This window comes from Acomys minous (assembly GCF_964271855.1).
Source record: "Acomys minous genome assembly, chromosome: 8".
In the NCBI taxonomy this organism is placed as follows: domain Eukaryota; kingdom Metazoa; phylum Chordata; class Mammalia; order Rodentia; family Muridae; genus Acomys; species Acomys minous.
The window spans coordinates 46608207-46631841 of record NC_140489.1 but is presented as its reverse complement, the minus strand read 5'-3'; the positions used below and the strand labels follow the sequence as shown (position 1 = coordinate 46631841).

Sequence of the window (23635 nt, the reverse complement as noted above, 5' to 3'; positions counted from 1 at the left end):
AGACTCCAGACAAGTCAGATGATGCTGATGTTCTCAGTTTTCAGCTTCACCACCACTCATCACCCATTTACTACTAATTAGGAAGAAAAGAAAAAAAAAACATAAGCCAAGATAAGGATTTTCCTTTGAACCAAGGAAATCTGAGGTTGTATATATTGTTTTTGCTCTCATTTTATTCAGTAACATAATATCTAGTGCCCACAAGTTTGAGGATAAACCTGGCTACAGTAAGACCCTGTTTCAACAGAACAAAGTAACAGCAACGCAGTTCACAGTTGATCTGGCCTGGAGTTGCTTCCAGGAAGTTTAGTCTCACCTACAACAGACTTTGGCCTTATCCAACTCTACGGTACATTGTAGCTATTTATCTTGTCTCATGTCATGTTCCTAGAAGGAAGAATGGATATAGGGAAGCAAATAGGTCTCTTCTCTCAGAACACTGTAGTATGGTTGTATTTCTATCCCTACTCTTACTGATAGAAAATGGAGACACACGGATATTAAGAAACTTGTTCAAGGAAAATCTGTTCACATTGGACATATTATTAGACATCTGTAATCCTAGCATTCAGAAAGCTGAGGCAAGAGGACCACAAGTTTGAGATCAAGCATGACTATAGTAATACCCTGTTTCAGCAAAACAAAATAACAATACAATTCACAGTTGATCTGTCCTGGATCTCCTACCACCTTAGTCTTCTGCTATCTCCAAGCCTACAGTATATTGCAATCATCAACCTTGTGTCTTTCCACCTGTCTTAGCCTACCTTCTATTGCTATCTTAAAATTCTGCCTTCCCCAAAAAAACTTAAAGAAGAAAAGATTTATTTGCCTTACATATTTTAGGTCACAGTCCTTTGAAGTCAAAGCAGGAACTGAAGCAGATGCTATGAAGGAATTCCACTTACTGGCTTGCTTCCCTTCCTTGCCCACTTTGTTTTTTTATATACCTTATGACTACCTGTCCAGAAGTAGCATCATCCATTGTAGTCTGGGCTTTCCCACATTGATCATTAATCAAGAATACACTCTACAAACTTATCTATAGGCAATCTGGATAAAAGCAGTTTCCCAATTGCGGTTCCTTTTTCCAGGTAATTCTACTTGTGTCAAGGTGACTAAAAAACAAAACACAACCAGGAAAATTGGCCCCCTGCCAACATGATATGTGAACACATTATTGTTAAATCATAACGTTTCCTTTCTTATTTATCCTCAAGATCTCATATTAATATTAATGTCACGATTTAAATCATAAATAACTTTAAAAGTCACACAGTATTTTTTTAAAATCTTCAATTCTCTTATAAAAATCTAACAAATTGTTAAAGATCCAAAGTTCCTCAACAATAGGTTCAACTGTGAGATTAAAATTAATTAATTAATTAATAAAATAAGTGAAGTCCCCCTAAAGCACACTCAACAACAGTAGACTACACCCTGCCCACTGTGCTCCATTTTCTGGCACACAACTCTGCCTGTTTTTCCAGAGGCCACTCTGGTACCAGGAAACCCAAGCCATACTGGTACTAGGAATTCCAGAGGCAAGGTTAGCATCCAAAAACCCAGAGGCCATGCAGGCCACAGAAACTCCAGGGAGATTCTCTAGTCACCAGAAATCCAGGCCACTCAGGCCATGTGACAAAGAAGAAGCAGAAACCAAGGGGAGAAATCCAAAAACCACACCTTCAACAAGATAAACTCAGAAATCAGCTTCTAAGCCTATAATTACTGAAAACCCAGATAGCTAAAGACAAGTATAAGAACACAGTCAACAACAGCCAGGGCAATATGGCACCATCAAAGCCCAGCTATCCTAATACAAAAAAAAAAAAAAAAACCAACCTGGATATCCTAACATAGCTGAAGCACAAGAAAATAAACTTAAATCCAATCTTATGAAGATGATAGAGGCCATTAAAGAGGAAATGAATAAATCTCTTAAAGAAATATGGAACTATAATTGAAGGAAAATAAAAAAAAAACTATTCAAAACCTAATAGAAATGGAAGCAATAAAGAAAACACAAATTTGGGGAATCCTGGAGATGGAAAACCAAGGTAAGAGAACAGAAATTATAGACTCAAGCATCACCAACAGGATACAAGAGATGAAAGAGAGAACCTCAGATGTAGAAAATACAATAGAAGAAAATGCCAAACCTAAGAATAACAGGAATAAGACAGGCATTGTAGTGCATGCCTTGATCCCAGCACTTGGGGAGGCAGAGGCAGATGCATCACTGTGAGTTTGAGGCCAGCCTGTTCTACAAAGCAAGTTCAGGACAGCCAAGGCTACACAGAGAAACCCTGTAAAGAAGAAGAAGAGGAGAAGGAGGAGGAGGAAGAGGAGGAGGAATAGAAGAAGAAGATTCCCATCTCAAAGGCTCAGAAAATATTTTCAACAAGATCATAAAAGAAATTTTCCCTAACCTAAAGAAAGAGATGCCTATAAATATACAGGGAGCTCACAGAACACCAAATATATAGGACCAAAAAAAAGAAAAGTCTCCCACCCCATAACAATCAGAGCACTAAATCTACAGAACAAAGAAAGAATATTAAAAGCTGCAAGAGGAAAAGATCAAGTAACATATAAAGTCAGACCTATTAGAATTACACTAAACTTCTCAACAGAGACCCTACAAGCCAGAAGGGTCTGGGCAGATATCTTGCAGTCTTTAAGAGACCATAGATGATAGCACAGACTACTCTACCCAGCAAAACTTTCAAGCACCGTAGATGGAAAAAGCAAGATACTCCACAACAAAACCAAATTTAAGCAATATCTATCCACAAATCCAGCTCTACTGAAGATACTAGAAGGAAAATCCAAGGAGTCTATCTACATCCAAGCAAACACAGGAAATAAATAACCCTACATTAGCAAAATCAAAAGAAGGAGAGCATGTGTACACTCATGTTTCCTCTCTCTCTCTCTCTCTCTCTCTCTCTCTCTCTCTCTCTCTCTCTCTCTCTCTCTTCCCTCATCAACATAAAAATAGCAGGATTAAATAATCATTGGTCATTAATATCTCTCAACATCAACGGACTCAATTTTCCAATAAAAAGACACAGGGTAACAGAATGGATACAAAAAAGGGATCCAACATTCTGCTGCACACAAGAAACACACTTCAACACCAAACATAAGGCATTACCTCAGAGTAAAGAGTTGGAAATAGATTTTCCAAGCAAATGGATCCAAGAAGCAAGCTGGAGTAGGCATTCTAATATCTAATAAAATAGACTTCCAACCAAAATTAATCAAAAGAGATGGAGAAGGACACTTCATATTCATCAAAGGAAAAATCCACCAAGATGACATCTCAGTTCTGAATCAGACATTATGATTCAAATGGATCCAACAGAACATTTCAGCCAAACACAAAAGAATATTCCTCCTTCTCAACAGCTCACAGAACCTTCTCCAAAATTGACGATATACTTGGTCACAAAACAAGTCTCAATAAATACAAGAAAATTGGAATAATCCCCTGCAATTTATCAGACCACCAGGGATTAAAACAGTACTTCAACAACAACAGAAGCAACAGAAAGCCTACAAACTCAAGGAAACTGAACAACTCTCTACTTAGTGGCCACTGGGTCAATGAAGAAATAAATAAAGACTTTTTAGAATTCAATGAAAATGAATGCACAACATACCCAAACTTACAGATACAATGAAAGCAAGGCTAAAAGAATGTTCATACACCAAGTGCCTTCATAAAAAAATTAACGTGATCTCACACTAGTAACTTAACATCACACCTGAAAGCTCTAGGACAAAAAGAAGCAAACACACCTAAGAGGAGCAGATGGCTGGAAATGAAACACAGTGGTAAAATCAATAAAATAGAAAAAAAGAGAATATAAAGAATCAATGAAACAAAAAGTTGACTCCAAGAAAATCAACAAGATAGACAAACCCTTAGCCAAACTAACTTAAGGCAGAGAGACAATATCCAAATTAACAAAATCAGAAATGAAAAATGGGACATAACAAGAGACACTGGGAAATCCAAAGAATCATTAGGTCTTACTTCAAAAACCTGTACTCCATAAAATTTGAAAATCTAAATGAAATGGATTGTTTTCCTGATAGATACTTGTAGTGGATATAAACATGTTTTTGTTTTGATCCCAAGTGTGGGATATGAAACTGCTTCATGTGAGAGTGTATGTTATTTGTCCCCCAGAAATAGACTTGAGAGAGGGCTCACATGGTCTTTGCCAGTTGTAAAACATCTTGGTACAGACTCTGAGAGGAGATAAATAGGAGCCCAGAAAACAGAAAGACATCACTTTGCATACTTTGCATTGCTTTGAATTCCTTGGCTGAGCATCACTCTGCTTTGAGGCACCCCTAAACAGAAACATTTTAGAGAACACTTTGAGTTCCACTGCTCTTTGTTCCTGCTGTTGTGTTTGCTGTTGAAATCCTAACTACGAAGAGCAGAATTGTCCCTAAGGAACTGAATCTAAAAAAGTCTACTGTCCATACTAACCTTCTTCCTCTCCTATCTAGGGTAGATGGGTTGGAAAGGAGGTAGAGACATTAAAGAGCTGCAAATAAAGTAGGTTTTTAAAAGGTCAAAGCCTACAGATACCACTTGCTGAAGTTAAATCAAGATCAGGTAAACAATATTTAGGTTAATATATCTATAACCTCTAAGGAAATAGAAGCAGTCATTAAAAGTCTCCCACTTCCAGCCCCCCTCCCCCCAAAAAAAGCAAAGCTCAGGGCCAGGCAGTTTTAGTGTAGAATTCTATCAGACTTTCAAAGAAGATATAGCACCAATACTCCTTAAATTATTCCACAAAATGGAAACAGAAGGAACTCTGCCAAATTGATTTTATGAGGCTGTAGTCACCCTGATACCTAAACCACACAAAGATTCAACCAAGAAAGAGAATTTCAGACCAAATCTTCCTTATGAACATTGACCCAAAAACACTCAATAAAATACTCACAGACCAAATCCAAGAACACATCAAAAACATCATCTACCATCAAGTAAGCTTCATTTCAGAGATGCAGGGATAGTTCAACATACAAAAACCTATCAATATAACCCACCATATAAACAAACAAAGAAAAAACAAGATTATCCCATTAGATTCTGGACTTCGACAAGATCTAACACTCCTTCATGACAAAAGTCTTGGAGAGATCAGGGATACAAGGCACACGCATAAGCATAATAAAGACAAAATACAGCAAGCTGATAGCAAACATCAAATTAAATGGATAAAAAGTCAAAGCGATTCCAATAAAATTAGAAACAAGACAGGGCTTTCAATTCCCTCTGTACCTATTCAGTGTAAACTTGAAGTTCTAACCAGAGCAATAAAACAACTAAAGGAGATCACAGGGATACAAATTGGAAAAGAAGAAGTCAAAGTATAGCTATTTGCAGATAATATGATAGTATACATAAGTGACCCCAAAAGTCTGCCAAGAAAGGCCTACAGCTGATAACACTTTCAGCAAAGAGCCTGGATACAAAATTAACTTAAAAAAACATCAATAGCCTTTCTGTATACAAACGATAAGTGGGCTGAGAAAAACAAAAGGAAGTAATACCCTTAACAATAGCTATGAATAATATAATATATTTTGGTATAATTCTAACCAAGCAACTTAAAAATCTGTATGACAAGAATTTCAAATCTTTGAGGAAAGAAACTGAAGAAGATATCAGAAAATGGAAAGATCTCCTATGCTCATGGATCAGCAGAATTAACATAGTAAAAGTAGCCATCCTACCAAAAGCAACCAACAGATTCAATACAATTCCCATCAAAATTCCAACACTATTTTTTACAGTCTCTGAAAGAATAATATTCAACTTCATGTAGAAAAACAAAAAGCCCAAGATAGCTAAAACAATACTGTACAAAAAAGAACTTATGGAGATACCATCATCCTTGATTTCAGGCTGTACTACAGAGCAATTGTAATAAAAGTCACATGGCACTGGCATAAAAAGAAACAGGTTGACCAATGGAATCACATTGAGGAACCAGAAGTAATACACACACTTATGGACACTTAACTTTTGTCAAAGAAACCAAAACTATACAATGAGGAAAAAGAAAGGATCTTCAACAAATGTTGCTGCTCTGACCAGATGTCTGCATGTAGAAGAATGCAAATAGATCTATATTTATCACCCTGCACAAAATTCAAGTTCAAGTAGATCAAAGACCTCAACATAAAATAGGATACACTAAATCTGATAGAAGAGAAAGTGTGGAATGGCCTTGAACTCATTAATGTTGATGAATATCAATAATGATTATTCATTCATAGTATTAATATAGTTTAATTACTCCTTAGTCTGCAATTTCCCCCAAATAGCCACACATGGATACTATGATTTATTCAAAAGCTAAACACAGACCTGAGCATAAAATCTAATCTACTACCCTACTATCAGTTTACCTTCCACCCATTCAAAGTCCCCAATACTTGCTGTTGTAATATTCTCAGGAATCCATCCTTTCTTCCCCCTCCTGCATCTCTCTCCTCATGGTCTTTCTCCTGACTCCGCAAAGCTGCACACCTTTGCTCCACCTCCCTCTCCCTGCTCATCCCAGTGTCAGCAATTTTATTATCCAATCAGGGATAATATGGGAGGCAAGAGTTACAAAGGCCATTTTGGGTATGTGAGCATCTACTCATAAAAAGACAGCAAGTCGACCAACATTAGAATACATAGCACCAGACCAACCCCCAAAAGTTCCCCTTTTCTGTCTAAATAAAAAATGCCATTTCTTTTGATAATAAACAATATATAGTAAGAAATTTAAAAATTGAGAAAGAAAATGTGGACATTCACACAATGGAGTATTACTCAGCTGTTAAAAACAATTATATCATGAAATTTACAGGCAAATGGATAGACCTAAAAGAGATCATTCTGAATGAGGTAATCCAGACTCAGAAAGACACACATGGTATGTACTCACTTATAAGTGGGTATTAGTCATAAAGTACAAGATAATCATGCTACAAACTACACACTCAAAGGAGCTAAGTAACAAGGGGGGAAACTGAGTCTCACAGAGAAGGGGAAATAGACTAGACAATGGCGGTGGATGGAGGGAGGGGACGGAGAGGGCGTGGGGATGGGAACAGAAGGGATAAGGTGGGGGAGGACAGAGGGAGAGAACACTGGGAGAGACAACTGGATTTGGGGAGTATCTCTGGAATGAGCTAGAAACCCAGGACAATGAAAACTCCCAGGAATCTATGAGGGTGACTCTAGCTAAGACTCCTAGCACTGGGGATTGCTGAACCGGCCATCTCCTGTAAGCAGGTAAAACTTCCAACGGAGGGATTGGTACACTAACCCAGCCACAAAACCTTAGACCCACAATTTCTCCTGCCTACAGGATGTGCAAGGGTAAAAGACAGAGCAGAATTTGAGTGAAGAGCCAATCAATGAGCCCAGTTGAGGCCCATGCCCTGGGAGGAAGCCCATCCCTGATACTATTAATGATATTCTGCTGTACTTGTAGACCGGAGCCTAGCATAACTGTCATCAGTGATGCTTCACCCAGCAACTGATGGAAACTGATGCCAGTGTCACCCAGGTGACTGTCACACATTATCAAGTTCAAATGCCAGCATAGATACAAGCTTCTCCCCCTCTGGAGCACAGCTGCTGTGTGTGATTCTGATGAGATGCTCCCAGAAGATGTCACCTCAACTCTCTTGTCCTCTTCGTAATCACCAGTAATGTCTCAGCTCCAGCTAACCTGCATGGATTGCTCCAGCAAGCAAAGGTTTTATTTTAGTGGTGCTGGTCCCTTATTCATCACATCCATTTCTTCAGCCCCAGATTGACCAGACACTACATAGTCATAATTCAAAACATCACAGAAATTGGCCCAAGAGAGTCTTTGCTTCCCTCTGAAACGTCACAAATCTGCTATCTGCATTTCTTTCAACATGCCTATCTTTCAAGTTCCCACAATAGTGCATTAAGCTCTCAGCACTCAGTGGCTTTTCCAGACCAGAGTTCCAGAGTCTTTCCACAGTCTTCCCCAAAACAACATGTTCAGGTCTGCCACCTCAACATTGCAAAACCCGGGGTCGCATTTCTGTCTTAAATTGCTGTGATAAAACACTGGCCAAAAGCACTTTGAGGAGAAAGGGTTTTATTTGACTTGTGTATTTTAAGTAGCAGTCCATTAAGAAACGTCAGGGAAGGAACTCAAGGCTGGAACAAGGAGGCAGGAACTAAATCAGAGTCCGTGGAGGGGTGATGCTTATTGGCTTGCTCCCCTTGGCTTCTCCACTTTGCTTTCTTATACACCCCATGACCACCTTCCCAGGTGTGGTACCACCTACAGTGGTTTGGGCCTTCCTACACCAGTCATTAATCACAAAATTCCCTACAGACTTGCCTACAGGCAATCTGATTGGAGCCATTCTCTCAGTTGATGTTCATTTTCCCAGACAACTCTAGCTTATATTAAGTTCACACATGCACAGTCAGGACACCCTCTTACTATTAATTCACAGACCCAACCTCTTTATAGCTCTTCATTTAAAGAATACGTTCTTGGTGGCAGGTAAACAGAATTCACTCTAGCTAGGTCAAGCAGAAAATAGTGGGTCCAGTGAGAGGAGTGGCACAAGAGTCTTTAGAAAAACTAGAGAATCTGCTCTGGAATGGAGATGGCCCAAGGCACTATGCAAATCCTATTCCTGCTTGACCTTTGAGGAGCCAACAGAAGACAGCACACGATCACCCTGTGGCTGCCCCAGAAAGGCCTCTGAAATGTCTTGGCTCAGCAGGCACATTTCCCAGAATGAATCTGCTTGGCGCTAGTGTAGGTGGGTCACCAGTTTTGATCAGAGTTATTGCATCAGCATATCTAATTAGGGCGGCCACTTTCTCTTCCTGGTGTATGGTTGCGTGGGAAACGGGAAAGAGTGCCTGGATTCTCTAGTAGGGGGCCCCCTCCCCCACCTCCCACCCCAACTCAAAGTGCTTGGGAGGCAGAGGCAGGTGGATTGCTGTGAGTTCCAGGCCAGCCTGGTCTACAAAGCAAGTCCAGGACAGCCAATGCTACACAGAGGAAACCTGTGTCAAAAACAAAAAACAAACAACAAACAAAAACCTGGACCGCTTACCTGCCTAGTAAGGGTGTTCCATGGGTAAGGCACTACATTAACTATGCAGGGTGGGACTAGTGTCCTCCCCCCCCAACCCCGACATTCCCCTTTCTTCTCATGTAAGGTGTGGAGCTCTGGAAACACTGAGATGATTTTCCTACAGCAGTTAAAGGAAAAAAAAATAAAGACGAAAGAAACCCTCGGAACTTTCCAATTCTAGAGCAATTTTTAGGCAGTGACTTAGCAGGACACCGGCAAAGACAATCTGGCCTGTTTTCAGTGCTAGAAGTAATTAGCACCTTCAACCACACAATCTCTTAAGTGACAGTCAGTCTCAACCTCCTATCTCACCTCACACTTTTTCTTCCAAAACAGCCTTATTTTTCCTGTTTTTCCTTAAGCATCCAGTGGTAGCTATCTACCAGTAGTAAAGTGTTATTTCTCTTGTAAAGTAATATTTTTCTAATTTGCAAATGCATCTAAAAGAAATACTGGAAGTGAAAGAACACTGAGTTAGGACATTGTATGTATGGTTTTTAAAATACATGTATACTAGTGTCCAGATATAAGTAGCCCAAGGGGCATGTCCCATAAATGTCTTCACTTACCAGGAAAGTGGGACAGAGGGGAAGACTTCCTAGTGGGACTCTAGGTAAGAGAAGCAAGGGAGAATGGGAAATAGAAGGATCCAGAGGGTCCTAGAAACCTATAAGAAGAACATTATGATGGACGGATCTGGGCCTGCTCAAACTATGGCACCAGCCAAGGACAATACGTGTAATAAATTTTGAACCCCTACCCATATCTAGCCAATGGACAGGACATTCTGCACAGTTGAGTAGAGAGTGGGGACTGACTTTCACATGAACTCTGGTGCCCCAAATTTGACCATGTCTCCTGGATGGGAAGGCCTGGTGGCACTCAGAAGAAGGATAGCAGGCTACCAAGAAGAGACTTGATACCCTATGGGCATATACAAAGGGAGGATGTCCCTTCAGTCACAGTCAGAGGGGAGGGGAGTAGGGGGAAAGTGGGAAGGAGGGAGTAATGGGAGGATACAAGGGATGGGATAACAACTGAGATGTAATATGAATAAATTAATAAAAAATATTTTTAAAATATGCATATACATCTTTGAAAAGAGAAACAGCAAATATTATAAGGCAAATAGAATATTATCAAATTATAATGAGGTTAATTAATCAAATGTATTTTACTAGTCTATAGTGGTCATAGACACAATGAACTTCTAGATGTTTGGCTAATCTGGGTTCCCCGTGTTAGACCAGAATGTTCCTGCGTTCTTTATTTGAGTGGGAGAAGCAATAATAAGAGAATGAAGAGGAAGAAAAAGCTGTGCTACCTGGAGCTTATCCCATGGAAGGACTTTGGGATGTTAGGGGTTGGTCTGTTGCTATGTACTCTAATGTTAATTATTTTGTTCCCTAGAGGTGGGCTTGCTGTCTTTTATGAGCAGACACTCCACTCACATACCCAAAATGACCTTTGTAACTCTTGCCTCTCAAATTATCCCTGATTGGATAATAAAATTGCTGACATTGGGATGAGCAGGGAGAGGGAGGCAGAGTGAAGGTGGGGTGGAGGGTGGGGGGTCAAGAGAGGGACCATGAGGAGAGAGATGCAAGAGGGAGGAGAAAGGACTGATTCCAGAGAAGATAATAACCACAAGAATTGGGGACTTTGGATGGGTGGAAGGTAAACTGATAGTAAATTAGATTCTATGCTCAGGTCTGTGTTTAGCTTTTGAATAAATCATAGTCTCCATGTGTGGTTATTTGGGGAAATTGCTGACTAAGGAGTCACTAAGTTAATATGAATAAATATTAATTATTAATATTCATCAACATTGGGGAGCCACTTAGAGTCCAGCCTAAGGAGTGGGGGAGATGCTGAGAGTCTCTCCTAGTAAGTGTTACTTTCCAGGTGGCAGACTTCACAAAGTGGGATGGACCTGTCATTAGAGGGGTTCGGTGCCTGAGTCCTGACAACCCTAACAAGCCAAGGTAATCAGGCTGGCACCAGGGCCCTAATTCTTGTATGAAACAAATAGATGCCTCCTGTTTTTCAATCCATTCTATGACTCTGTTCCTTTTGTTTGGAGAGTTGGGACCATGGCCATCTAAACTTCCAGTGGAAAGATATGTATTAGTTGACTGGAAATGAGGACATGATCAATCCTTGACATAATTAAAGAGAAGGTTTTTATTGCGGATATGAGAAGCATAGCCAGAGGCACCTGGAAGGGTCCAGAAAGAACATGGCCAATAGACTGAACCATGAGGGGTGAGGAGGGGGAGGGCAAACAAGAGAGGAAGAGAAAGGAGCAAGAGAGGAGAGCAAGAGAAGAAGAACCGAGAGGACAAAGAGAATGTGTGGCTAAATTGGCAGGATTTTGTAGGAAAGAGAAGCTGGAGAAGGAAACATAGCCCTGGGCTGGAGATGTTTAGGGTAGGGGGTGGGGTGAGAAGGGCAGAGATGAGACAGAGGTAGTGTGAGCCTGGTCACCAGTGTGCACTTTGGTATGTTAACAGGCAACACAGTTAGCCATTTGTCCTGAGTTTCTTTGGGGCCTGACATTAATTCTTGTCATTTTATTGATTTTTCATGTTTGGTACATTCATAATATTTAATTGCTTCTCTTCTATTCTAGTGCAGCTTACTCTTTCTGGAGACTTTGTGGATGTATTTATCTTTCTTCTTAGTCTGTAAATTCCTTTAAGTATCTTCTATCCTTCTGTCTTAGCAGTCGTTAATTCTTGTTTCTGTTTGTTATGGAAAGATTTTCCTCCTCCTCCTCCTCCTTTTTTCCTTCTACTCTTACTTCTTCTTTTCTTCAAAAGATAGTTTTGTTGGGTATAGTAATCTGGGTTGACACATGCTATCTTTCAGAGCTTGAAATATTTTTTCTCATGCCCTTCTGGCTTTTAGCTTTTGTTTATAAGTCTGCTACTTTCTGATGTGGTTGTCTTTGTGTGGCTTAGTGTTTTCATCTTTAAGTTTTCAACATTCTTTCTTTGTTAAATGTACTTAGTATTTTTATAATGCAATGCGGGAAGATTCTTTTCTTGTGTTGTCTGTTTGGTATTCTAAATGTTTTCTGCACATGGATGACAGTCTATCCCCCTAGATTTAAATTTTTTTCCTGCTATGATTTTATTTAATATATTTTATACCTATAGCTTATACTTCTCCTTCTATGTCCATGATCCATAGTTTTAATTTTTAATGACACCCCAGAAAGCTCATATTCTGTTCATATTATTATCTTTTTAAATAGTTTATTATTTTTAATGATGTGGGTGTACATGTGTCTGAGTGAGTTAATGTGCATGTGAGTGAAGGTGCCTTTGGAGGCTTCATATCCCTGTGGAGCTGGAGCTTCAGGCAATCATGAGGTGCCTGATGTGTACTGAGGACCAAACTCCATCTTCTGTAAAAACACTACACACCTATCTCTCCAGACCACTGCCCTTATCTTTACTCTTGTCTAAATGTTTTAATTCATCTACCTTGTTTTCAATATGTTCTATTCTGTCTTCCAGTAGTTCATTCCATTGGTAGGCTTTATATTGAAGTTTCTGTTTGCCTTACTAAGGTTTTTATTTCTGGATGTCAGTGTAACTTCTTTAAGTATTTCTATCTTTAATTGAAGTCTTCTTCCATATCTTATATTGATCCTTGTTTCACTTAGTTATTCATATTGCCATTGAACTATCTAAATTTATATCTGTCCTCCTTGTTTTGCTAAGCATTCTTGTAATCATTGTATTGGATTCTTTATCTGGGAACTAATCTAATTTACTCTCGTTATTAAGGTATCTGCTGTATTGGGAGGAGTCATGTTGCCTTGATTTTATATGTTTCTTGTGTTTCTTTTTTTTTTTTAAGTTCTGGGCTGAATTTATTTAGCTTAAAGAAAACAGGATAGTCAAGGCTACTTAACTGCTTTATGCCAGTGTTTTTTGTTGTTGTTGTTGTTGTTGTTGTTTGTTTTAGGTGACTGTATGTAATTTGTTTTTTTATTAATTTATTCAGATTACATCTCAATTGTTATCCCATCACTTCTATTCTCTCATTGCTCCCTCCCTCTCGCTTTCATCCCATTCCCCTCCCCTAGGTCTATGGGGAGGCCTGATTTCTTGTGTTTCTATAGTGAGATTTTCACATCTGCTGTTAGGCTGATGGTTGAGTGTTTTGACCACCTTTATTATTTCAGTGGAAATATTTACAATGCTGAAGTTGGACTATGTTGTACTTAACATTGAGGTGTTTGTTCCTTTCCACTGGACTGGGGATAACATAAATGTGCATGGTGCTCACACAGCCCTAGGCACCACTCCAAGAGGAGAATACTAAGTGCAGAAGCAATCAAAGCTGATATACAGACATGCTATGGAAATAGGCAAATAGTCAATCAAAAATAATCACCCATTCAATTCTAATAACTTTGGAGAATAAAAGAGCAATGACGGTGTGTTTTGTATGAGGTGTTAGTTAAGAACAGAACAAAAATAAGTTGAGTAGGACTTGTGATTAATATTAGAGCAGTGAATAAAAACAGAAGAGAAACAAGTTAATAGGAAGGAGAATTCTAAAGGATAAGGGAAGCATTATGACTGTTCTAATTTAAGGTAGAATGCAAAGAGGGAGGGATAAAGAAGTTAGTCATATAACATAAAGCAACCTTGCAGTCAGGAGGCTGTGGCAAAGAGAATCCCAATCCTATGCCAACTGGGCCCATTCAAAGAGCCCAACTCAAAACAAAATACAACACAAGGAGACAGGACAAGACCAAGCAGCCTACAAAGTTATTGTTGGATACTAAGTAGATGCAGTCGCTGGCCAACTCACTGGGACAAACTCTTTATGAAGTCACATGCACAGCTTGTTTCTATGCTATCACTTGCAGGGAGTGCAGTGCAGATCTTGATAACTCACCTTGTTTTCCTTTCTCTAGCCATTCTGACTAGTGTCCTGTGACAGCAGCTGAGCCCGTGTGGCAGTGTGTTTCCTTTGTGGATCACCTTATAACCAGAGGATGCGGCTGATGGTCTGGAAGTCTGTCATAATCAGAAGTTGCTGTCTCTAGGTGCTGGAGAGGACAGAACACAAGCTTTCCACTGGTGTGCTGACACTGGAGAAAAAAAAGAAATCTCTGTCATTGAGAGAGACAGGTGCTTTCATCCTTCCCCTAATTATTTCACTCAGGGATTCCTTCCACTTTGTGGCCTTAGTCTAGTTATCGCTGCCCTGGGATTAGATGTGACTCCCTTCTCTTTTTCTGCACATGATCAGCCATATTTCACTAACTTTATTCCTTCCAATTGCCTGTGTTCTTCTCTGAGGAAGAACTCAACGTAAGCAGTGATCCTAACGCATCTGGAATCTTAAGGCAGTTTGACATTTCCTTTTCAAAAATATCTCCAATCATGCTTCAGGTAGCAATTTAATCTCCGTTAACTTAATTTTCTCTATGTTAGAACACAGAGTAGATAGAAAGAGCATTTATCTCATAAGGGGATTTTAAGCCAGCAACTTCAACAAATTCTCCCAAAGATATCACAGGGCACACTTACTCATCCCTGTTCTAGTTGCTGTCCTCTCCTGGCTAGTAAGGGTACGGTCTCCATTGGCTGGAGGCTGTGCCAAAGACCTGTGCAATAACCAGAAGACTCCAAGCATTTTGAGCTCAAGAGGAGCGAAAAAGACCACTTCTCACTTTTATTATTAAAGCAGGAAAACATGAGGTGCTGTTAACAGTTCGCTTAAACAAATATAAGCACAGTGCAGGAATACACCTGCTGTTATGTCTTATCATCTTTGGTCATGTGAAAAGATTCAAGACTATTCCTCCCAGGCCTTTGTCTTTCCCACAGAGGTAATGTGGACATGTTAAGGTAGCCCCTTTATGTCCTTGCTTTCAAGGGCATTCGCCTACGGTTTATGCAGTTCTTTCTAGGCTACTTTGTGAGAATACTCTGCTCTCTGCCCCATCCATTGCCATGGACCACCCCAGCCGGGTGTGGGGGTCTTTGGGATGAAGATCCTAGAAGACTAGGTGGGTAAGGATTCAGTGGTGACAAACAAACAAAACAGAGGCAGTTTGAATCTGAGTGTATTTTGCAGCTCTCAAGCAAGGATTTTTATACACAGTGAAACAAGTATTATAACTCTTAGAAGATGTGTTCAGTGAGGCAATCACAAATAGAACACAGAAGACGTGTGCAGTGAAGCAATCACGGATAGGACAGAGAACATCATTGTTATTAGGCACAGGAAAGTACAAAATTATCCAAGGCAAATGGCATAATTCCGAGGGCAGGTTAAAAATTCTTATGGTCAGTAGTATCTAACCTATATTTCTGTGAATCTTCAAGGGGTGAATTTAAACTATTTTAATGTTTTATTTAAGGCTCGCTTAACCATATACCAAAGCCCACTTGCGACAACACATGTAGAACCATATGAAATTTTGTTTTGGGGAAAGTTTTTATCAATCATAATACTGTTTTGTAATTTTATAAATGAGTTATAAAATGAAGCGCTGGTTCTCCCAGAGATAAGGCCACTCGATCTCAAGGGATGGTTTCTTGTCCAATTTCTTGTTAAAAATCTCAGCCTAGGCTATCAGGAACATCTCGTAGATAAGAAGAGGAATAGAATAGATTAATTGCCATGAGAATTATGGCTCAATATTTTTTCTCCAGCCAAGAGTTCTACAACTGGTTCCAGGAGACCTCCTTCCTTTGAAGTTAATGCCTCAGTCTGTGGAACTTGTCACCCAGAATCTACTAGAGTTGATGTGGCAATCCGTAGTTCACAGTAAATTTACAGATTTTTTTACACAGGCTTCCACAGTTATTTTTTTTTTCAATTTTGATGTGATAAGACACCATGACCAAGGCAGCTAAGAGAAGGAAGTGTTTAATTTGAGAACTTAAACTTTCAGGGAGTGAGTCCATGACCATCATGGTGAGGAGCATGGCAGCAGGCAGGCTTGATGCTGGAGTCGTAGCTGAGAGCTCACATCTTCATCCACAAGCAGGAGGCAGAGAGCACCATGGGAATGACACGGGTTTTTAAATCCTCAAAGCCCACCCCTAGTTATGCACCTCCTCCAAGACCACACCTCTGAACCCTTCCAAAACAGTTCCACCAACTGGAGACAAAGTATTCAAACATATGAGCCTAGGAGGGCTGTTCTCGTTCAAACTACCACAGTTCTCTTTATTTCATTATCCATCCGTTTCTTTTAAGCTTTTAAGTATAACTTAGGAAATAATCTTTTGGGAAATGAATGTACTAGATGAATACAAAATAAACTTGAATGAATTCAAGCCTGAGGAATGCAAGACATTCTTGCATATGTGGACAAAAAAAATAAGTATTTTTCCCTTTTTAATCTATTATCTTTGTTGAAAACAGACAGAAAGACAGCTTGTCTTCTTGTCCCAGAAGTCAGTTGGTTCATCAGTCTCCCAGTGTTTTGTGATCAGAATATTTCTGTGAGCATAGGTATGCTGTACCAGCAATTTAAAAAGGGATGTCGGGTGTAGAGGGCAGGGAGATAACTCAGTAATTATTTGCTGCACAGCGTGAGGATGTGAGTTTGGTACTCCCCGTACCTCCAATGCTCACCTAAATAAGCTGCAATCCCAGGACTAGGGAGGTGGAGACATCAGGATCCCTGGAGCTTGTTTCTTACCCAGGTCAGCCAAACCAGAAAACTCCAAGCTCAGTGAGAGACCCTGTCTCAAAAAAGTACAGTGAACAGTAAGTAACTGATAGGCAGTGTCAACCTCCGGCCTCCACATACCTGCATGCCCACATAATCACATGCCCACACGCATACCCTGCAGCATTTCTCTTAGCTGTCCAAAAAGCTCTGTGGAGACAAATATTCCCTCCCAGAGCTGGGCCTTGAACTGGGAGCTTCACTCAGGGTAAACAGCCCCTATAGGAAGCATTGTTGATGCACAGCCGTCCACACTCATCAGCTACTGCCTGTAGCTAAGCTGCTATGGTTATCCAAAGTAAGTAGACAATGACATTTTTAATAAATATCTTCTATGTAAAAGCCAGCTCACAGCCTGTTCTGGGCTCTTAGGAGGTTCTTTGTATGTCTAGCTGGAATCTGCTGTGTGATCTTTTATGCCCTTTCCAGAGCCTTTTGGCACAAGCTTTTCTAAAGACCGCGTCAGGACACAGTGATGCATGGGACTCCCTTCCTAGCTTGAAATGGCTGGGTTTTTCTCTTACCCACCCATATCCCACAGGAAGCAAAGCAAGAATTATTAAGAGAAGCACAGCAGAACCTCCACGGGGAAACAAAGCCTCAGAGGGGTGGATGTCCCGGGAGTTTGGTTTCATGAGAAGGCTTTGAATTCCCAAGGCTTCCTACCTGCAGTACAATACTCACTCATAGCTAATAATTTCTGGCTTCTTCCCCATGTATTATTTCCAGAAAGAACATTACCTTTAACGGTAACATACTCCCACAGTATCAGAAGAAAGAAGCAAAACATGGCAAGTGGGTAAACGTAGAATTTACTGGCTCACACTCTAATTACCCCAGGTGAGGTGGAGAGTGAGCGAGTTTAACAAGCCTTTAAGATCCAGGTCTCCAGCAGCATGTGCTCACAGCCCCTCTGAATATGTGAAGCACCGGTATAAATTTCATTACATAGAATTTTAATAAAAACACGTTTCAAGTGTGCAGAATAATTTATTAAACATCAGATACAAGTCCCCTTATTGTCCATTAAGCAAGTCAGGGCCCTTTCACATACAGGACCTTAAAACAGGGCTCTAAATTAGTGGCACTTGTGAGATACAATAGTTCTTATTTTCCCCTGACATATGTCAATTTTACTTATTATTTTCATTTATTAATAGTTTTTTTAGATACTACAAATGAAGTTTATGTGGGAGTTCCTGTTTATATCCAGGAAAAAATATACAGGAACAAAATTAGTGTAGTAAAAATGTTGATTATTTTAGTTTTTAGGTGAGTCTAACTCATAAGAGACCTTGAAATTCTCGAGACTACTCAACTTAAGAATGTAAAAATCTTTTTTAATCTTTATTTTGTTTTTAAAAATCAAGTCTTGGAGTGAGGGCAGATTTCTCCTTGCACGCATGGCTTAAAATATTTATGCAAATATATTAAAGAGTGATTACCATACTTATATTTTCTTAATTAATTATTATTCACCACTGTTATTATTTTGTAATACTTATGAACACAGAATAAGCTATTGCTTATTGTTATTTCATTACATTTACATAAAGTAATAACCTTTGTGCTGGGAGATATTGGAAAATCTTCATAGTCAACAGTTAAATGATAGATAGATAGATGATAGATAGATCTCACTTCCTTATGAATATCTGAGAAAAAATATCAATGAAAAATTGAATGCAATCTGTATACATTTCCTTCTTACTACACATTTATCACATTTGAATCTCTCTCTCCTCCCCCCCCCCCCTTGCTAAGTCACTTTATACAGAGACCACATTTTTATTCAGAAATTCTGGCTCTGAGGTATGGGAGCATATTGGTGGGGAGCTGGAAGTTAGCTGGTGTGCTCTTGGGTTTAACAGTACTTCAGCTTGGCAGTTCTCTCTTGTAAATGATGAAATCATGATCTCTTAAAGTCATGGTGAAAACGATGGGCATCGCTCCTTGCCATAAGTACCTCCCACCATCCACAAGCAAGTACTGGAAGACCAAGACCCCACCCATGGGCGCTGAAGACATGCCGGAATCAGGTGAAGACTAGGGGCAGTTCCCTGGTGAAGAACAGCTCGGGTCCCATCCTCCACCGGCACTGGCTCTTCCTATTCTTCACTGCTCCTTCTGTCATGTTAACAAATGCTGCACAGTGGCCACAGCAGCCAGTAGTGGCCAGAAAGCAGGCTATGAGAAGAGAAGATGAAGGCAGGGGAAGAGTTGCATCACTGCCATAGCCAGAGATTGTTCACAGCGTGGACTGAGGGCTTGTTATACAGAAGAAGAAACTCAATCGTTTCTCCTGTTCTCACACTCACTGCTCATCATCGTATTTCACTTGACACCAGATTGCGAGATTTTCCCCCACCAAGGAAGTCTTGCGCAGATACCAAATGGACGCCATACACTTCAACTCTAGCACTGTCTACTTGGAGTTAGAGTCAGATGCTACAGCTTCAAGTCTCAGCTTTATGACACTGCCTCCAACTTCAGATGCCAATTTTGTCTGTGTCTCCAGAAGTACTGACCAACGACTATAAGTAGGGGTTCCCAAGAAGCCCCTTTGGGGTTCAATTAATTTGTTGGAATGATTCAAAGAATTAATGGAAACATTTACTTAACTGTTTTTTGTTTTGTTTTGTTTTTCAAGACAGGATTTCTCTGTGTAGCCTTGGCTATTCTGGACTCACTCTTAGAACAGGCTGGCCTCCAACTCACAGAGATCTGCCTGCCTCTGCCTCCTGACTGCTGGGATTACAGGCTTGTGCCACCACACCCGGCTGCCTAAACAGCTTTACTTGTAAATGTTCATTGCAATGAGTCATTGGTCTGGTTCATGGCCTCTGGCTTCTGCTACCCCATCAATACTGAATCCTCACCAAGACTCCTCTCAAATATCCTGATGTTACCCCGTGTCATAGAGATCTTGTGGCTTTGGTTCTGCAGGATTGGCTCCTACATACGTTCTAGAAGCTCCTACATAGGGTAGATATTGGGGTGGGCCAACTCAAAGCCTTGGATCTGAGCCTGGATGGTAGCTGACTTGGTCATCCTGTCGGCTCTCCTGCACCTGTACCGCCATGTCCCACTCTCCCTTGCCATCCAGGTGAGGGACGTGGCCAGCTCTCCCACATGTAGCAGCAGGTGAGGGGCTGGTTCAAATGGCTTTGGACATTAATATGGCTTTAGGCTGCGGTACAGACCATGGATGTTCATTCACATGGCCTTTGGTGGTAACATGGGCCACGGACACAGACCTGGCTACAGTAGGATCATGTACCCTGACACAGCTCTTGACAGGAGCACAGGCATCGCCATGATCTCAGGTGGCAGTGCAGGCCACTCAAATCAGGCTGTTGTAGGCCAGGCATGGTGGTGTGTGCCTTTAATCCCAGCACTTGGGAGGCAGAGGCAGATGGATTGCTGTAAGTTCGAGACCAGCCTCGTCTAAAAAGTGAGTCCAGGTAAACCAGGGCTACATAGAGAAACCCTGTCTCGAAAAAACCAAAAAACAAACAAATGAACAAACAAACGAAACAAGACAACAAACAAAGAAACAAACCAGGCCGTTCTCCGCAGTCACTTCTCCAGTCAGAGTTCTCAACTGTATAGGATTTCCTGGGTAGTATGGGCCTACTTTGCCCTAAAGAGGTAACTCTGGGTAAGTTACTTGATGGGATCTGGTTACTAGAAGGATTAAGCCCAGAATAAAAGCCCAGAACTTTCACCTCTACCTTTGTATTTCCAAGGAGAGAAAGATTGGAGATAGAGTTGCTAATTGGTCACACCTACATGATGAAGCTGCCACAAAATCCCTGAACTCTAGGGGTTGGGGCTCGGAGAAACCATGTCTCAAAAACCAAACCAAACCAAACCAACAAACAGAACAACTGTTTGAGCAAAAGGGCTACGGCTTGACACATGGAAGCTTCTAACCCTCTACACCAACGGAATATATGATGGAGAGAGAGGTAGGAGAGAGAAAGGAATCGTGCGTGCACAGTGGAACTGGAGACGCGACAGCTGTGACAGTGTGAGAGAGAGAAGGCAGGGGTTGGCAGAGGACAGGTCATTGCCTAGAGGTGTTGATGAGACTGGGGGAGGAGTGTTTGGCTTTTGGTTTGGTTTTCTGAGACAGGGTCTCTCTGTGTAGCCTTGGCTGTGCTGGACTCACTTTGTAGACCAGGCTGGTCTTGAACTCACAGTGATCTGCCTGCCTCTGCCACCCGAGTGGTGGGATTAAAGGCGTGCGCCACTACTCCCAGCTCGTCTTATTTTTTTAATTTTCTTTTGGGGAGAAGTTACAAGGGTGGAGGGAAGATACAGAAGGACTGGGACGTGAGTGGGATTGGGGTGCATGATGTGAAATTCCCAAGGAATCTAGAGAGAGAGAGAGAGAGAGAGAGAGAGAGAGAGAGAGAGAGAGAGAGAGAGAGAATTCTGTACTAAGAAGCAGGGACCAAACCAAACATTACACCAAAAGATGTGCCCAGCACCCCTGCCTCTTAGGATGTCTTACTCCTTTAGGAGCTCTGTGCGTCAAATGGAGCACGGAACGAGTAGCCAGGTATGCATGTATAGCCACGTGTGTGTGCGTGAGTGTGGTCTCATTGTAGTCCAGCCTGAACCACAGCTCTGATGGCTCAGAATTCCCTCAACTAAGAATCTGGTGCGACTCTCAAATACAGAATCGCTTCATCCCATCAGAAGCGACTGAGAGCAGAAGATCCTTCCAGGATTTCAGACCAGCGCGCCTGAGCTATTTAAATTACTGCATCCTTAAAAGGACCTACACTTTTCTAAACTTGACCTTCTTAAGCGGACAGGATGCCCTTTTGGTGAGTGATTTTCTCTTAACTATGAAATTGCTTGTGTGTGTGAGTGTGCGTGTGCGTGTGTGTGTGCACTAAGTACATAGAAGCCTGAAACAGCTGTAATTTCAGGACATACACAATTATAATTTATCTTCTTTGGAAAAATGCCAGGAGTGTGACTTGGTTATGCTAATTTCATCTCCAAGAACCTGAGATGCATTGTGGTCTGAAGCTATTTCATCTGTACATTTCCTGCTTAAGTTTCCATTTATGTGGCTCCAGAATTCTCTTCCTGAATTTTGTCTTTTTTTTTTTTTTCTCCCTGAGACTGATTTCTCTGTGTGGCCCTAGCTGTCCTGGACTCACTTTGTAGGCCAGGCTGGCCTCGAACTCACATCAATCTGCCAGCTTCTGCCTCCCGAGTGCTGGGATTAAAGGCGTATGTGCCACCATGCCCAGCTCCTTCCTGAATTTTAATAATCACTGTTTACAGCTGTTCCATTGATTCCCTCTCATTTATTTCCCAGAAGTCAAGTTTTCTTTAAAAGTGCCCCATAAATCATACTCAGGCAGCCTATTTGGGCAGGATGTGTTCTTTACTAAAGACGAATGTGGTGGTACAATTTGTTCTCAATACAAATGGCATAAAATTGGCTGTGAGCCACTGCCAGGATTTCTATTTTTGTATCCCTCCCTGCTTTTGCAAAAGATACCTCCTTAGAACACAGCTCACAGCTCGGATTTCCGCTCCCCTTCATCAGCTGCGTACAGCATCTTAAATTTATATTTTGTTTTTAGAGAGAAAAAAACCTTTAGTTTATCTAATTATAATAATGTCCATCTTCGTTAGAATCAGATTCTCTGTAGAGTTGTGTCATCCAGAGGGCATGCAGCTAATAAGCCACAGAATGTCCTAGCACTACTTATGAATGACAGCAGCTGTGTCACCCTCTCTCATGCCCTAAGAGAAAGCCTGACTGAGTTGCTGCTAGAAGGCTGTTCCATTTTATGGAGAGGATCCAGGGAGTTGGACTTTAGTGTCAATATTCTTATGTAGACTTCATGTATGTGGGCATTACCCCAGTGCAGGGACCAAGAGGCCCACCCCACCCCCCTCCCCCTCCCCCTTCACCCAAAAGTGGGCTCTTCCCATGGAAGTGTGAACTATCTCTTCCTATGTTTTTCTCTTCAGTCTCTTCCCCCCCTTTCCCAACTGCTGTTGTTTGAATGCCTTCACTGATTATATATTGAGGCCCACACTGATCAGCTGGAGTCCATGAGACATTTGGATCTTATTTCGAAATCTTCCTCCTAGCTTCCCGGACTCCTGGAGACCTGGTTGGCTCTACACTGAGGAGAAAGGGGCCTGGATGAGGATTTCTAGGCGAAACTCAGAAACTCTGTTGCCAGTGGCACTTCTGCTCCTGAGGAGTGTGGCTACATGACTGTAGTCCATCTGTACAGTCACGCACCACATGGCCGGTGACAGACTGCGTACACAGCAGTTGTTCCCTAAGATTGAAAAGGAGCCGGGAAATTCCCACGTTATGAGGGTCTGGCCAGATCTGCCTTTCAGTGTAATACCTTATTCATGGGCTTGTGTCTGCTGTGTAAACAAATTTACTGTCTGTCATAGAGAAACACATGACGCATTGTTATGTACAACACATAATACCTGACACTACACTTCTGATGCTATTTTAGAGTGCAGTGCTACTTCTTAAAGGAACATGTAACTGAAACAGTACGCCATGTCATTCGGGCAGTAGCCCTACACATCTTGTATCTACCTGGACTCTGGAGCGCATTGAGAAGCCACAATGAGTTATTCAGCGAACCACCTAGGTCTGCGTAAACGCATCCAGTGATGAAGTGACGTTGCCGCGTGATGCACCCCCATCTTTAAATGACTCACGACTGTAGTTCCTGC

At 41.1% G+C, this 23635-nt stretch overlaps 1 long non-coding RNA gene across 1 annotated transcript in view; it reads right to left on the bottom strand.

Moving 5' to 3' along the window:
- The window catches only part of LOC311603351, a 40875-nt gene extending 17240 nt beyond the window's left edge, over window positions 1–23635 (bottom strand). Inside the window, exons 1-3 of the long non-coding RNA XR_014781063.1 lie at window positions 23496–23635; window positions 16795–16904; window positions 14095–14290 (exon numbers count right to left, since the gene is read on the bottom strand). This is a non-coding gene — a long non-coding RNA (uncharacterized lncRNA). The remainder of the gene's footprint in view (window positions 1–14094; window positions 14291–16794; window positions 16905–23495) is intronic.